Below are 17,854 nucleotides of genomic sequence, written 5' to 3'. Positions count from 1 at the left end.
AGCAAAATTTCAAATTTAGAAGAGAAAAAAAATGCTCAGTGGAGATTAAACTTGTGTCATTTATTCTGTGATGCCTCAGACCAGAAATGAAGACATGGTTTCCTTTTTATATAACAAGAACAAACGGAATACCTGACTAATCCACTTTGATATTTTTTAACATATGCTAAGTAACAATAAACTAATGAGATGAATTTACTGTATATGTGCAAGTATTTCAGTGTATCCATTAAATAGAAACCTAGTTACTTGTCAGCAAATTGAAATGCCAGAATAGCCTACAGCCATATAATCCTTCATTGTCTGTTTTGCTGCTGTATAGCAACAATAGATCTGCTCCTGACTTTGATTCGCTCGATTCTTCCGACATGCCACACATACTATGGATTTACAAGTAAGAGATAGTGGAGGAAAATGCCAGCTGCACAGGCCTTGCCAAGCCATGGTTGGCTGGAGTCAACTTGGCATCGGCTGTGGAAGTCCTCACAGCGTGATGCTAGGAAACGGCCAGTGGACATGACAAGTCGTGTTGTTACTGCCTGTGCTCCCGAGTGCTCACAGCGTCAAGTGTGCCATTTTAAAAAGAAGAGAGAGAAATTTATAGTATCAATGGAAAATGGCTGCCCGCTCTCCCCATATAATAGCCCACAAGTTGCACACAAAATTAGAATATCTGTATCACAATTCCAAGCTGTCAAAGACTTAAAAAAAAAAATCACAATAGTAGAGAGAAGAAAAGGTTTATATATGATCATGGAGGCAGATTTAGAGGGAAACATCACACAGAGGCAGGGAGAGGGAAAAACAGAGGGTTAAATATGCTAAGGCAGCTTCCCCAATCCATCCTTCGTAAGATGCTTGTCTGAGGTGCCAGAATCAGTCTCCAGTGAGGAGGCAGATGTGCTGTCAGCTTCAAACAGCATGTAGCTCTCTATCCCATAATCAGAATGGACATAATACCTGATGTTTGTGAGGTGCCAGTTTCTGCTGCCTGGGAAAAGCTGGAGGTCTTGCAGCTGCCTTGTAGATGTGTGTGAAAGTGTGTGTGTGTGTGTGTGTGTGTGTGTCTGTGTGAGAAAGTGGTCAACATACATCCTCTTTCCTTTTAATTTAACTATTCCTGTTGTGCTCTTGATTAGAAACATTCCATTTTACAGACAAGTTAGTTGCTACAAAGGCAGCTTTTCTTCAATCAGTGTCGTCCTCCCTATCAAGATGTGTACGGAAATCAATGCAAAACTGAACTTATTCAAAGTCAATGCGGTGAGAGTAGCTCAAGACAAAGTGAGAGAAACCTGACAGCAGTACAAACACGCTCGCATTCACACAGGGGGAAGCACACCAACACTAAATTCTACTCTTTCCCTGCCATCCTGCGTATGTTGCCTTGACAGGCATCAGTGTCAGGAGTGTGTCAGTGTCAGCCCGAGGTGTCAGTGTCCACACAAACAAGCGCCGAGAAGAGGTGGGAGGGGGAAAGTAACAACAACAAACACAAGTCAGCCATTTTTTTCCCTCCACCCTCCCCGCACTGCTCGAGCCTCCCTCCTTCACCATCTGTGTCAGAAAAGCTGCGGGTGCCACCGCCGGCTAATAAGGCAATCAGAGATGGAAAAGATGCTGACACGGCGGCTTTCTAGCATCACTCAGAACAAAAGAGGAAAAGAGGGGAGGGTTGGAGGGGAGGGGAGGGGGGAGAGAGGGATAGGGAGGGGATTAAAACGGGGGTGGAGGGGAGATGGGAAGAGGAGGAGGGGGGAGAAAAGTGTCTGTTGTGGTTGTCAGTCAAAAACGTAAGCCCACTTTGTGCTGTCAGGGAGGATAGGGAAAAGAGGGGAAGTTTTGAAAAGAGGAGAGAGGGAAAAAAAAAAGAAGATGATGTGTTTAGGCCAGCGAACAAGAGGTGTGTGTGTGTGCGTCTGAATATCTGACAGGAAAAAAAAAATGACAAGGAAACAAGTTGAATGGCTAAGAATCGAGGCGAAAGAAATGAGTTACATTCCTGCCACATGTGTGCGAGTGTGCGAGCAAGGTGTGGCTGATCGGCTGCATGTGTTGTGTGTGTGTGTGTTTTTGTGTGAGTGTCACAGTGTGTCAGGTGCAAGCAGAGATGCAATGTGGCTAGCGGGGGGAAAAAAGCGAAGCCATCTGCGTCTGGAGAGGAGCCTGTCACTATTGTTGTGCCCAAAGTCCAGGATTTCCTGCTGCAGACAGGTGACACCGCAGTAGGACATCCCCTCGGTCTCACACACACATGCAAACATGCACTCCTCTTCCTTCAAAACCACTTTCCTCCCTAAAGGCAGGAAGCTGTGTGAGGTCGAACACAATCACAACACTTGTACACAGCTGACAAAGACATGAAACAACGTGACTGAAATCACCCAACCCAGCACAAGTGTGACTTCAAAATATTAATTCTCAAAAATGTAATCATTTTCAAACTCCATTTATAGATTATGGGGAGTTAACCGCGTAACAGGCTGGTGTCAGACATTCTGACCGCTTCTAAAAGATAACACAAGAAAGGTTGGGATAACTTGAGTAGGACATGGCACTGCCACAGTGAACACAATTCCTTTTTTCACCCTCTCCCCTCGGTCTTTCATGCACACACACACACACACACACACACACACACACACACACACACACACACACACACACACACACACACACACACACACACACACACACACACACACACACACACACACACACACACACACACACACACACACACACACTTTCTCCTCTAAACCTTCTTCATTTATTCATGTTGTCTCAGAGAAGAGGGCAATCCCTCTCTCATTTGCAGTGCTAATGTCCAATTCCGCCAGCTTTCACCCCGCTGATTTACCCTGCGTGGCGGAGCGCCGCATTCGAAGCCGGGCGGCCGGCGAAGGTTCCCTCACAACGTTTAGCGGCCCTTCAAAACAGGAGCTCCGGCGTGGCAGTCTTATTTCTCTCTCCCGTTTCGCTTTGTCACCGGCCCCTCCATTCCCTGCCACTCACCTCTGATGGCTTTGGACAGGCCTGATCAGTGTGTGTCATTGACCTGTATGGTGTGCATGGGTGTGTGTGTGTTTCAGCAGAGAGAAGGCTGTAAATAAAATGACATTATTATTTCCTCTGTCCTATCATGTAGAAAAGCCAATTATGGTAATGCTTAGTATGTCAGGCAATCTCTGTCTCTCTCTGCCTCACACCCCCCCATCCTCTTCATTCCTCCTCTCTTTTCTCAGTCTGGGATAGCTGTGGCTGTGGTTTCATAGGACCTGACACTCTCTTTGGACTGCTGTAGGGAAGATGCAAACTGGGGCAAACAGGCACACAGTCTCTTATTAGCCACAATTATTGGCAGCTAGGCCCAAGAAATAATCCAAATGATTGAAATAACAATATTAGTTAAGTAAATGCAGGTAAATTACGTCTTTAGAAACATGCAAAACGTCTTTCTCTTAAAGATTTACCTCATTTAACCCAATTTTGGATATTTTTTGTTGCTCGATGTGATGAAAGAAACTTTTATAGGTCATGTTTTACATTGCGATACCTTCAAAAGCCGTGCTACCACAGACAGCATGTATTAACCATAATTTCCCTCACGGCTTCCTTGACCAGACACGTAAATAAAAGCTTACCTAACAGCAACCCCCTCCGTCCCACCCTCCCCTAACCCACATAAAACAGTCCACCATATGGCACAACAGCTCCGGGGCTTGTAATAGCTCATGTGTTGTATGACTCCACCTTCTCAGTTTCCACAGCTCTTCCGTTTGAGGAAAAACAAAACAGCCGCTACAGTCTGCTTCTCATACTGGTAGCTATATGGGCTTACATGGCGTACTTTGATCAAACACAGCGGTCTACTAATCTACAGTATGTTAAGTGACATTAATTACATTTTCCTTAAGTTTTTGCTGCTAACCTGGACTTTATTTGCGGCGCTGTGCAAAAGTTTCAACCTCGAAAGAATGCTGTGAAAAAATACTACAATAAATAGCTTTACCTTAGCTTAATTAACTAAAGCAAATCAATCTATCAAGTCAGTATTTGGTGACATCAACTTAGAACCATCTTGTGTAGAATTTCAGGTCATTTTGCAGGTATGTTAGTTGGTTTGAATTTTGGAGAACTTGCCACACCTTCTGTGAATTTAGGTGCCTCAATATCTTCAGTTTCTTTGTGTAATCCTAAACTGAAATAATGATGTTGAGATCAGAGCTCTGAGGGAGTCATACCATCTGTTGCAGGACTTCTTGTTCTTCATGTAGCCGAAGGTGGCTCTTTATGAGTCTGGCTCTGTTTTATTGGGATGTAATCACTGTGGTAGAATGAGTACTTGACGGATCGGATGCCTCCCCGATTGTGCTGCACTTTTGCACACTACTTTACGTTCCAAGCAATTTGCAATTATGTGAACTCACACTATGCTAAAAGCCTTCGTAAATGGATCATCTCCACAATGCATTTTACCTTCATTCATTTGTGAAGGAGAAAGAGCATAAAAGAGATGAAAGAGAAACAAATGTGGACACCTGCATTATCCAGGCTCTTTCCTGAGTTGCTCCACAAGTTTTTCCGCTTTTCTTCCATCTTCTTTTGTGCCCTTGTTTGTTCAGATCTCCCGCGAGCCAGTTTTGACATGCCATGACAATGCATGTGGTCTATTAATCACCTTTTTCCCCTGAACTGTCAGTGCCTGCTTGTTCTGAGATGAAACAACAGCCGTTAGATCATCGGCACCGCAGATTCCAGCCCTTTCTGCTCAACTTCTCTGCCAAAGCTCCTCCACGCCCAGCGATCGAACGCTGCTCTGGTGCTGCAAAGACATTCAAAACCATCTGGTTTGTTTTCAAGCAGAGGACAGATAAAGCATTACTAATGCTAATTAAAGATGATGTGAGTGAGATCTACTCAACCAATGCCAAACACTGATTCATTGTAGGCTGTAGTAGGCAGATGTCATTCGCTAAACAGATTCTTTTAGAGAAAATACTGTCAATTTCTTTACCATCATAATTATTTTTGTTTGGATTAAAGCCTCGGTAAAATTCTAATTGAATTATCTGTACTGTATTAAATTCCTGTTGTTTTTTTTACACTTCCAAGGACTTTCATTATTTAAAATGCTTATAATTTAAGTCATCCTTTCTCCAGAGATGGCGTCTTTTCAATTCACCTGCATTGCCCCTGACAGTGGAGCTTCCCCTGACTAAACAACAGCTGCTCCCATCGCCTAGCAACAACCAGTTGATGGATGACCCCAAAGATGGATAATTACCATAAATCACTATGGTTGTGTGGAGAACACAGGCAGAAAATCATTGCAGGAAAAAAAACATGATGAAACACAGTTTGAACTAGTGCGCTCGGTGTTTAGGTTAACTTTATCTTCTTTAAAACTGTCAAAACTGCTTGTTCTGGGTTCCTTGGGTTCAAAAACTGCCTGGTGACTGGGAGGTTAAAAAGCAGCAGTGGATTTGGTGTGTTCCTACAAAGTGGCCAGTGTTTTGGACCGAGAATGTATGAATAAGGGCTGTAAAACGAACCCCGGTGAAATGACTCATGGGATTGTCCAGAAGGAGCACTGACAAACAAAGTGGGCCGAGGAAGGAAGAAAGGAAACAGCGGACGAAGAATAATGGCAACAATGATGAGTTTAGTGCAACAAAGAAGACGAAGGGAGTTGCAGGAGAAGAAGCAAGAAGAGGAAGTGTGTGTACAACCTACACGTACATGCATGTTTATGTAATTATGTCTGAGTGTGTGCGAGTGATCGAGGTAGACAGTGAGAGAAAAAGAAAGGTGGAATTAAAAAAAAAAAAGAAACTGAGAGGGCACAGAGCCAAAACAGGGTCACCACCTAACCAGTTCAGTCTAGCCGAGTCCAGTTGCACAATAAGCCATCAATCAACCTTCTCTGCGCTGTCAGCCCTCCCCTCAATTCACAGAGGCCATCCACTTTGTACACTGCTGAGGAACAAAACATAGAGAAGGAACAGAAACACAGTGGGCGAGAGGAAAAAACACACACACACACACACACACACACACACACACACACACATGTAAGCACACACTTACACCAATCTGATCCTTTACTCTCTGCAGGAAAGAAGAACCCTAATGACCTGGGAGCCCAGAAAATGGCACTGCAGAACTCGTCTGCTCATCTTCACAAAAAATACATGAAAGACATAGGTGGGTCAATATATAACTCAGGGACTTTTGAAGTCCATGGGATGTATCTTGCAGACATTTTTATTAAAAGTAAAAAAAAAAATATATATATAATGTTTTCTATGTTCATTATGATCATGTCTTTACAAATTCCAGGATTATTTATTATAGAAACAATCACTTGATAATAAAAAATTACTAGATAAAATGTCAACTACATAACTGTTCAAATTTAGTAACAACCACCTTCTAATTAGCTAAACAATAATAAAATGAGCTCATTCAAAAATAGTTTTGATTGTGTTTCTTTTTATTAAGTTGAGATAATCATGACAGATATTTCTTTTTTGGCAATATATCAAATTTTATATGGAAAATAACAAACTGTATCTGAGTCTAAGAAATCAGTTTCATCTAAGTTCCCCATTACAAAAACACCTCTCAAGGAAGTGTGTTAATTCCAGATCACATGACCTGCTCCACATGATGTCATTTCCTCCTGAAGAAAAGACTGGCCAGACTCCAAGGCTTTCTGAGTTATTTAATATAAAGTAGTGTGTGAGTCAAGTGTGGATTTATCACATGTCAACAGGTTTACTACAATATCTTTATAAATAACTTTCAATTTCAATTTTACTCTATTGTATATATAATATTTAGCAGAATCTTTCTGTAAAAATGCCATGTGGTGTTTGGTTATATGTTGATTTTAGGCCTGAAAACAGCAAAAATATCAATTATGATACCTGTCAACTATGTTACAAAAAGTCCCGCTATTAGATACTGACACAGGTATATATGAAAGACATGTAGAGGAGTGACAACTTGCAAGTAGCTGGCAAGCTAAACATGATAACATTAGTTATTAAAACCATACATTTGGGCTCTGTACTCTTTTGTTAACTACATCCCTTGCATAATTTCATCAGTTACCTCCCTTGCCTGGTCGTTAAACAGCAACTTCAACAGTTCACTCGAAAGACATTTGTGACGAGAACCCCACTAATACTAACGGCAGGCGGATATATTTGGCACTGATGTATATGTCGTCCAACATGATATGAAAATAGATTTTTGGAAAAAAATGTACTGCATAAAAAGATGCTTGGGGTTATTTCGCAGTTGTGTCATCATATAATTTGTCCAGCAAAACAGCTCTGACTCCATACAATACTCTGTCTGCAGCACATGTAGCAGAGTTGAAGGTGTTGCGGAGTCCAACTGTGACTTCAAAGTAAGCTGTTTACTAGTTTGTGAAGTACATGAACAATAACCCCATATTCTACTCTCTGAATTTTAATCGAATGTGTATATATAAAGACATATGTACATCTTTATAAAGATATAATATATAATATAGGCCGGTATAACAATATCGAAATTATTTACTGTCAAAAATCTTCCCCAAAGCTCCAGCATCAGTCCGTATCTATTTCTAACATCAATTCCTGTCTCATATTCATGTAGAAACCACTCCTCTGTTGTGAAGTGGATGTGCAGTATAGCTCTCAAGTTGAACTTGACGCAAATAAAAAGTGTAGCTTTACTGAGCCCCTGCAAGCAAATCCCCCGATTGTGATGATTCTTTTGAAAAAGAACTGATTTTGCCGTTTTCAATGTTTGTGTGACTACGGCTTAAATCCGTTCAGCGGTCTAATATTTAACAGCGCGGTGCCACACACACACACACACACACACACACACACATTATTTTGTCTTGCTGCATGAAAACATTTCATCAGCTTCTCTCTGTCCTTATCTACTTCTCTGTAGGGCGTTCAGAGGCAAACGCTGCATATGCAACCCAGGCCTCAACGTAATAATGCAGAGGACTTTGTGTGAACCAGACCTCAGAGACCTGACTGACATCCCTTCACAGACAGACAAAGAAATTATATCTTTAAAAACTATAAAGTCACTTTAGGGAAATTAATCAGAGCCGCAACCCCTCAGGGCAGAAGGCTGCTCGGGACAACCGTCCCCAAACATTTTAGTGCTCTTAACTGCATGTGTCACCAGGGAAATTCCAGCAATTGTGCACCATCAAAACCGTTATCCTCTATGCATCGCCACATTTTCCTTTTTCATTGTGCCCGCTCAAGTGATGAGTTAGTGCTGAAGTCTGGCGCTTCATTAAACAAAGTTCCACTGTTTCATTTCAACACTGGTTTAGGATTTAAGCATGATGAATAGCATAGGGGCGGAACAGAAAAAAAACACAACAAAAGAATAAGCTCAACCACACAGCAGTTTGGAGTGTGTATGTGTGGACTTTTCTCCCATTTTTTCCTGATGACCATGGCAATAAAGTGACAAAAGAAGAAATGATAGGAGGGAGGAGGGATTAGGGGCTAGAAAAAGGGTCCCTTGAGAAAGTCAGTAAATTATGTAGTGGGCTCTCAAAGTGGACTAGTATCAGTAGCCATCTCACCCTAATTGTGTCTGTGTGAGTATGCACGCCTGTGTTAGTGTGTGTCTGAGTGTGTGTACGGTGGTTATGAACAGCTTCACAGTCAGGGAGGCAGGAAGAGAGGAAGCAATCCTTCAACAGAGCACAATATCAAGACTGCGGACAGACAACGAACGGCTGGAAGGTTCTGGAAAAAAAAAAGAGAGAGAAAAGGCTGCCTCCCTCACATTTCAGCTCCCAACGTCGCCTCCCAAAGTGCCCTCCATCTAACACTAACACACACACACATAAATGGCACCATAACTCTATATCCGCAATCAATCTCCGCTATGAAGACACATCCATCTTCAGTAATGTTAATGGGAGGGTTTTGTTGGGGGGGTGCAGGGGTAAAACAGAGGGTATGTGACTGCAGAGCTTACCTCAGAGCAGCGTGAGGTAATGTGGCGCTCTGTAATAGAGACAGGGGTAAATGAATATAAAAAAAAAAAAAGAAAGCGAGAGAGAAGAGCTGTGTGCATTTGTGCACACGTGTATCTGTCTGCGTGTCAGGAGGTCAGGTGTGTGCGTCAGAACGAGTGGGAGAGTGACTGATGGCTGTCAGCTCGCATCTGGCAGAGAAAATAAATTAGGCTTATGAAGACAAATGAACAGGCTATGGAAAGAGTAAAAAAAAAAAAAAAGGAGGTGGAGGGGGGACAGAGAGGAAGAGGAGGGAGACATAATGAAGGAAAAAAAAAGAAGAGGGTTGCTGTGTGTATGTGGTGGCATGGACATGAAAGAAAAGGGCCAAAAAAAGAGAGTTCCTTTCGGCAGCCAATGACCGTTCATTAAGAAGGACGGGTCTGCTGCTGGCAACAGGAGGAAGCTTTGGCTCTGGCTTCCTCTGGCTGCGAGGGAAACATATATGTGGGCGTATGTGTGGGTATGCGTGTTTGTGGGTCTGCTGCCAGCAAATCCAAATTTTTTTTTAAAAAAGTCTCAAGTGGCTCGGATGCAATGCGCGTACCTCTCAGTGTGCGTTTCCTCTGCTTCGGCGTCGGCGTGTATCCATGTGTGTTCTATCCGGGCTGATTTGTCAGTGTCTATCCCATGACACACTCCCCTCGTTGTGAGTGGAAGAGAGCTCTCGGGGGGCTTTGTCACGCGGCGGTCTGTTCTTTTCCTGAGGCCTGGCGCCCCTCGTTTGATAAATGACACATGTCATTCTGTCAGCCCCTGCCATCCGGGCTGGGAGGCCCCGAGCTGATGTATGGCCGCCCAGGCTAAAGGAAATCAGGAGTGTTTTGGCAGCGCCCTGAGAACACAGCCTCTTACACCGCAGTACTTTTTGTGTCTGTGCGAATGTGCGCACATGTGTGTGTTTGGGCCTGTCTGTCCGAGGTTTAATTGTGTGTGTATGTGCCTGTTTGTGTGTATCCGTGCGCTGTGTGTGTACATGTGTGTGCATTCTCTCAACCTGTCAGGCGGACGGGCAGAGGGAGACAAATCATCGTCATGGCCGCCCCAGCTGTTCCCCAAATTTGGTGTGAGGAGGAGAGCGAGAGGAGAGGGGGGGAAGAAAAAAAAAAATCCTGCCATTTGAGTTTTAAACGGCTGATGCTTCCCAGAAACAGGAATGAGTGAGAGGACAAGTGGAGCTCAGCACACACTTCACACACACGGACTGAATCAAAACTCGAGCCCGGTCCCAGAACGAAGCTCTCTGCTGCAAACAAACACGCTTCACACACATATAAACACACGAGCGCAAACTTTGGACAAGGAATTTGCACCTTAACTAAACTGAAAGACTGACAGGCGAGCAAAACAAAACCTTCGCCGTGTTTACAGAACTGTCGGCCGTGAAAATCTGCATCGCCACGACGAGCCTCACCTCCAATTGTGCTTTCAAAAGAAAAGAAAAAAAAAGTCATTCACTCGTTTTAACCTTGGCCACTACTTTAATTAGCTTTAACCCTTCTTCTTGCAAGATTTTGTCTTCTGAAATTTCTCCAAAATGTCAACACTAATTCATCTCCCACTGCACGGCAAGCCGCCGCACACACACTCACTAACATCATCTTCCCTCGGTGGAGGACAGTCCCACCTGGAGGTTGTGAACTCTCCATGACCCCGTTTGATTGGGTGCGAGCCGAACTCCCTCCCTCCCTCCCCCGTTCGTCTCCCACGGAAAAGAAGTGGGAGAAAGAGGGGAGAAGAAGAAGGAGAAAAAACCCCCAGCGTCATTAAGCTGTGAATGATGAGTGGCAGCCATGGGTGACATCCTCCCCTTTTCTCTCTCTTCCACCAACCAACTGCTTTCTTTCTCTGCTTTTTTCTTCTTCATTGCCTCGACACTTTCTCTTCCCTCTCTCGCTTTATTCACCTCTCCCTCCATCCCTCAACCCCTCCAGTCACTCCTCTTTCACTCCTCTGTTGCTTTCGCCTCCTCTTTTTCCACTCCCTCATCCCGACCCACCCCTTTTGCTCCCTCCCTGGTTTCTTTTTTGTCTGCTGTCAGTCTCTTTTTCTACCTCTTTTTTCACCCCTTTATGTCCCTTCCTTCTATTGCTTCTTTTCTGCTCCCCCTACCTCCCCTCTGTGTCTCACATACACAATAGTGCCTCGCTCGGTCCCGTCTAGCGCTCTGGCCCTGGTCTTGCAGACACTCAGCTCCTCCATACATAATAGATTCCAAATATCCAGAGGAGGGGTGCACATTTTCACCCGCTCAGGATTGTGCCATCAGCGACGCTTCCACAGTAGGTCTACTGTCTGGCATTGCAGGGGCTAAAAACATCCGAGTGCAGTTTTAAAATAGTTCTAAGCGAGTCTGAAAATATCTTTTTGACCAGCCTGTTCTCATACAGTCATGTGTTTTGTTTCCTCTCGAGACGAGAACCTGACGAAATAGATAATTACTGCAAGTTTACAGGCATTTAGATACTTTAAATGTATCTAAACTTGCCAGCAGAATGTCATATCATGTATTTAGTGTGCTTTAACAATGGGCCTTAGTGTAGATTCGTGATATCGCTGCAGGTTTTTTATTCAGCTGCTGTGAAATATCTGGTAACGGAACTCTTTAAAGACGATAGATTTCATAGATGCATGATTCTCTCTTGAAAGAATCCGTACAAATGAAGAATTTTCCCCCAATTTTAAGCATCTCACCTCTGTCTGGCTGTACACCGAGGGAGGAGGAGGGAGTCTAACAAGGTAACAGGGTAATTGACTGAACTTGATAAACGTGATGTTAATCAGTGCGAGCCATCCTGCTCCTTGATCTTGTTTAGTTTGACGAAGTTTAATTAAACATCCCTGACATGCACGGCACACTCCGCTAAAAAACACAGCTCTATTCCCTCCACTGACAAATAATCACAGTGCAACGTTTAATTAACATCACTTTTACAGCGTTGGCGTCGCGGTCATTTTGCAGTTAACCTTTAGTAGTTTGTCACGGCACATGTTGAGTGAGAGACAAATCTCAGACGATGATGTTACAGCTCTTAAGTTGATGTGTTTTTTTAAAAATGAAGTTGAGCACAGACTTTTCTACACCACAGCTGGTTCTTTATGGCTGTGACTGAGTTGTCAGAAACAACCTGTTGTATTTTTCAATACTAGAGAAACCTAAAGAAATCAGAGGTGCAAGTATTTCTTTCCCTTTATGTACAGAAAAGTGATGAAATCCTGTTGCCATGCTGCTGTGTCAGTTGATGAATAACAGCAGAGGTGAAATCTTCTGACCATTTTGATGATGGATATTAAAGTTTACCCTGTTTTCAATGCTTTTTAAGAACTAGTATAAAATTAAAAAATGTTTTATGATTCGTTAAGCCTAAATTCTTATCATGTCTGTGCTTCTTTAACTGAGTGAATCCAACAAAATGGGTAATTTTAAGATTTAATATTTGTAAGTGGCACTTTTCTGCTATTTTCTGACATTTTATAGACCTTTTGAATTATGAAGAAAACAACATTAATAGTAAAAATCATCTTTAGTTATCGATCAAATCAGATTGTAGCATCTTGAATGCAGATTTCTGAGATTTGCGCCACTATACGCCATCACCGATCAGTGATATTGCATTCTTGTCAAATGAAGTATATTTCAGCTGGTTGCGTCCAGTCACATGTAAAAATTGTTACTGAGTCACCACTTCCAGTCCAGTCTGTGTGGCATTGCCTTCTTAAGGCTCTTTGTCTAGTTTCTAAAATCTGACAGCAGTTATTGTTAAACCAGAGGACTTCGAAGGCTCCAACTATGAGGCACGGCAGGAAAAGAAATGAAGTGACAGACTTAGAAGATGGAGAGGAAAAACAGATTAGTTGAGTCAAAAAAAAGTACGTCACACTCACCTAGAAATGACTCACACACACGGACATGGTGAAACTGGGAATGTGGCCATTCGTGGAGTCTAAATGTAAGGCCAGACGGATTCCAAATATGCTGTAATTATTTGTCAAGATGACAGATATATTGCACAGACCTTCAAGAAGGTGAAGCAGCAAGAAGCACCCAAAGTAGAAGGTGGACACAAACGCTACTGAATGGAACTAATGGATATTAAACACTTCTGGATCCAGATTGTAAGGAACAAAAGCAAAAAGCAACTATCAAATTATACTTTAATTGTGAAAAATAAAACAGAGACAATCATATGTTGTAAGATATTCTAGGATTATTATATGAATCATTAGGAAGTGTAAACAATGGGTTAATTCTGTAGTTAGCTGGCACACATTAATTTGAACTAGCCAATAAATTGTTTAATCGACAAAGACGCTCCTATTTAATCTACAGCCGAGAAGTAAATGAGAATTTCAAACCCCCTTTTATGCCTGTACACTAAACAGGAAGCTGCTGGTTAGCTTAGCACAAAATGTTCTGTTCTGTGGTATCAAAATCCTCACTAATTATCAGGTTGCATCGCATTTATTTAATATGCATAAAAACTAAAAAGTAATGTGGTTTTATGAGGGGCAATGCTAAAATTATTTTAAAGGTGACTGCAGGAATGTCTGCTTAAGTAAAGTAACTTGTAAAAACTATAATACTTTCCCCTAAAATGTAATAAAGCAACAGAATAAAGTGCCCCTTAGGACTGAACTTTACTGTACTTCAGCAGCCTCAATTCATTTACCGGCTACCAGAGGCCTCATATCATTCATTAAGTTGTATTTACGTTAAAGTTCAACGTTGATGCAGACCATCGTACGGACGCATAAACACTCATTCAGCGTCACGCATGTTTTCTGGGCAGTTAGTTTGACGGAGCTGGCACTCCTGTCATCGTGAACCTTTGTGACGAGAGAGACGAGAGGCAGATGGACCCGAGCGAGGCGAGTAAACAGGCCAGCATTTGGGTCACCATATAAACAGGGACAGGTGATCAGAAACAGATGCTCAGGTGGACAAGCAGCCAGCGGAGTTGGTCAGACAGTCGGTGCGCTGTGTGAGAGGGCTGAGTGACGACAGAGGAGGCTGTACCAGAGGCCTCCCGCTGCTCCCTCGGAGACAGACGACTTAGAGGGACAGAGCCGAGCTTATACCCCCCAGTGACTGTCACAGTCTGAGACAGCACAGCGGCTCTGCACAGATTTGGGAGGAATTTTCGGAGGGGTAACATGTGGTGTTGTTGAATTGACTGGGATTCCTGAAACATTAGATCCCCCTTTCAACTGCCCGTCAAGCGGCACACTGGAGCTGATGACTGCTATGTGATTACTTTGTGCAACCCTGAGGAAATGATGGTCAATGGGCTTCTTTTAAATGAAAGCGGAGGACAAAACCAAACTAACAAAATGTGCTTTGATTCTTTTCCTTATAAATAAACTGCCTGCTTAAACGGGATGGGAATAGCTCTAGGAAAATAAGTGACAGTCATGTGTTTAGGCTTCAAAGAACACGATAGAAGACTTTGCTGGCCTGTGACCTTTTGGAGTTTTACAACTCTTCACTGTGTCTGCAGGATGTTACTGAAATCAGACTACTGAAAAAAATTTAAAAAGGGGATTCTAGAAATATGAGAACAAGGCCAGTGGGCCTGAAAGAGGAGAGTATTACGCTCTCCTCCTTTTCAGATGTCGAGTTCATGTTCTTGTAACCAGTTCACTGACTCTTGAGCATCCGGTGAGAGAGAGAGCGATAGATGAGGGCGAGAGACAGGGAGGAAGATGAAAGAAAATATGAGCAGGGTAGAGGAGAATTGAGTCTGTAAGATAGAGATTGATGACAGATAGGAAGATGAGAAAAGGCTTACAGAGAGAGAGAGAGGGGCCGGTAATCTCCCCCCCAAAAAAACGAGCAGTGAGAAAGAGACAGAAGGCTGAGATAAAGATGAAGAGGTAAAGGGGAGGAAAGAGAGATGGTGGTGGCACTACACCAGGCTGCAGCGTGACCTTCCCCAGCGCCCGGCTCTCAAGGACACAGTGTCATCTGTTAACTGTATCCATTCCCAGATGGCTTATCTGCACGAAACTAGTGTCCAAAAAAATGATATTCATTGCTTCTCAACCCACGTTATCAGTTAAATAAACACTCCTTGGGGGATAGAAATTTCCGCCCCCTGACTCTCGTCCACTCGCACTGTTTGGATATGCTGAGGCCAGCTTTTATCAATTGCTCTGTAATAAAAACAAGTAACCGCCTTCTCATGATGTACAGTGGTGGTTCTCGCCAGTTTCAGGACAACTTGCTCTACATTACAGCTCACTTTAGAGCTGCGAAGGGAGAAAAGAGCCTTCACCACTGGCTCATGTGCATGTATTTAATAAACGTTTCTGTTCTCATCACTATGTTCAAATCTTTACCCAGACAACCACAAAAACATCAACAAATCACATCAATTTTGTTTGTTAGCCTTCAGAGTTTTTTTTGGGTTTCTTTATGAAGAATTGATATCTGTGAGAAAAGTTTGTATTTTCTAGTTCTGAACTGGCAAGGATGTTTTTCTCACCATTTTTTTCTGAGGCATAATAATAATCAGCTCCACTGTACACAGTATATCCCATACAAATGGCTCTTATTTCTCTTTACCGGACAGTTTATACAGCCAGTGTTAGCATGTTAGGGATGCCCCTTTAAAAACACAAGGCTATTTTCTATTGCCTGCTAAAGTTAATGGAAAGATCATTATCTGAGTTAAATATCCAAAAAAATAACATATACTTTAGTGTTGTTTCTGAAAGATCCAAAATCCACCCAACACCTTCAAAAGCTACAAACAGTACAACATATTTATTTTACAATCATATATCAAAAAGAGGAGAACATTTCCTCATTGTAGCTGAACCAGAAAATATTTGGTATTTTTGATAATTGTTGGGTGGATAACCTACAATGTGTCAAATATTAGTATACTATATGCAAGAATAAAGCATTTTAGATCATTTTAAACTAGGAATCTAACCGTTTTAGAATACAACATGGACAAAAATTGTAAATTGCTTTCCCAAAGTCACACAGCAAAGTGACAGTGCTTTTTACAACCTGACTTTGTGATCATTTAAAACACATTATAAAAGTTTCATAAATACACAAGGTAAGTCTGGATACATCGAACTGTTGAGACAATCTCAAGCACTAAACTTTGACAATTTGCGTGCCCTTTTATTCCTGTACTTGGCTCTAAGGTTAAAATATATCTACCTGGCAACAGCAGAGCCAGTGCATGTGCTGGTGTCTTGCAGTAAACCACCACCACATATAATCAGCAGCTAATAACAACATGTTGGGAGTCGCTGCCCCAGCGTAAATCAATGGGCAAAATAATTGCTAATACACTGGTTATTGATTAGAGTGCCCGCCATGCACTCATTTTCTGGGGCGACTGTAGCTAAGCGCTAACGCAGTGACAAGGGTAAAGTGCTATTTCTCCAAAAGGCACACAGACCGACAGCTGGGCAGGAAAAAATGACTACGGGGCCTCTGCAGTAATTCTTAATTGACACCTGTCAGCGTGGTGGCAGCAGTCACAGCTGCTGCAGGAGAACGTCTACCCAAGACTTGTTCATCTGTCACTTTTAATACCTTTTCTTCAAAGCCCCTCTTCCTCTCCTTCTGTCGCCGTTTCCCCCTCACCCACACCCCTCTCTCACCCACCCTGCTTCAACCCAGATGTTCAAGGCTGGTTAACAGAAGCAGCACAACTTCAAGGCCAAACAGCGCAGGGCGACCGCTGGTAACTCACACACCTCAAAGCTGTTTTTAATGTACAGTTTGTGGATGAGAGGCAGTTTTTCAACATCATTCCAACTAGTCTGACTCAACAGATGTAGATTGCAGCAATGAGTCGGCCACTGGCTGCGCATTTCACACAGCATTCTCCTCCCTTATGCTATCTGTGTGTTAGTTTTCATAATCCCCTTCATGACAGGAAACAACTTCCAAGCTTCAACCTACAATTTTTGACTAGGATATGGATTGGTTGTAAAGATATACAGGATATGTTTAACACAGATTTTCTTGCATGTTTGACCAACAGTTATGGAAAAAAGTTCCATTTTCCAAGCAAAATAAGTCCTGACACCAATACTACTCTGCAGGGGCACCGTTGCTGCATCCTGGGCTCAGAAGCACCCAAAACGACTGCCTGCTTTCAAGAAGCACTAACAAGTTGGATCCTTTTTTACCTCCCTATAACAGAAAGATAATGGGTGCAATCAAGTCTGCCTAACCGCAACTACAGTCCAACCGACTTCACAACTTCACATTCACTACCATCATGTATCTCCAGCCTTATCTCTATCATCATCACCATAATTACTGCAGCAGGCACCGCCTCAGTGGCAGTTTCGACAACATCAAGTAAAAAGCTTGAAAAAAAAAAATCTACAGTTGAGTAATTTCTGAGATAAGCCCGAGTTAAGTGTCTCTTAGCGTAGGACAAATGTGATTCCAGCAGACAACACTGACTCTCCAATGACGGCGCCACTCTGGCATACAGTATCAATCATGCAAGGACAAACAATACATACAGATACACTGATGTAACGTGTTATGTGCCAAAGGAAAACACACAGGGAAAGAAATAACACAAAACGTAGTACAGTCGAGGCAGACAGGTGCTCCCCTGAGTGCACACGACCTCTGAGTGTACCTGGACCTCCCATCGTCTCGTCTTAAATCATGACTTGCCATTTTTTCCTGCTCAAATGTGAGGATTTGTTGCTTTTCTTGAGTACTTTTAGGATTTGGAGTGATGGTTGAACATCTGAAGATGTCACCTTGGTGTCTGTGAGACGATGACAGGGATTTTTCACTGACAT

At 42.7% G+C, this 17,854-nt stretch overlaps 1 protein-coding gene across 3 annotated transcripts in view; it reads right to left on the bottom strand.

Annotated features, from left to right (window-relative positions):
* Nucleotides 1-17,854, bottom strand: part of tshz1 (teashirt zinc finger homeobox 1) — a 28,774-nt gene that overhangs the window by 4,912 nt on the left and 6,008 nt on the right. The window contains exon 1 of one of the 3 annotated variants that reach the window (XM_035952083.2): nt 9,606-9,871. The exons of 1 other annotated variant lie outside the window; for it this stretch is intronic. The gene's annotated coding sequence lies outside the window, so the exon portion shown is untranslated. Of the gene's footprint in view, nt 1-4,681; nt 4,704-9,605; nt 9,872-17,854 lie in introns of those variants that run through there. One more of the 3 variants, XM_055018123.1, reaches the window with a different exon arrangement.

Source organism: Amphiprion ocellaris, chromosome 15 (genome assembly GCF_022539595.1).
Source record: "Amphiprion ocellaris isolate individual 3 ecotype Okinawa chromosome 15, ASM2253959v1, whole genome shotgun sequence".
In the NCBI taxonomy this organism is placed as follows: Eukaryota; Metazoa; Chordata; class Actinopteri; family Pomacentridae; genus Amphiprion; species Amphiprion ocellaris.
The sequence above is the reverse complement of the archived record's forward strand: the minus strand, read 5'-3'. Positions and strand labels throughout refer to the sequence as shown.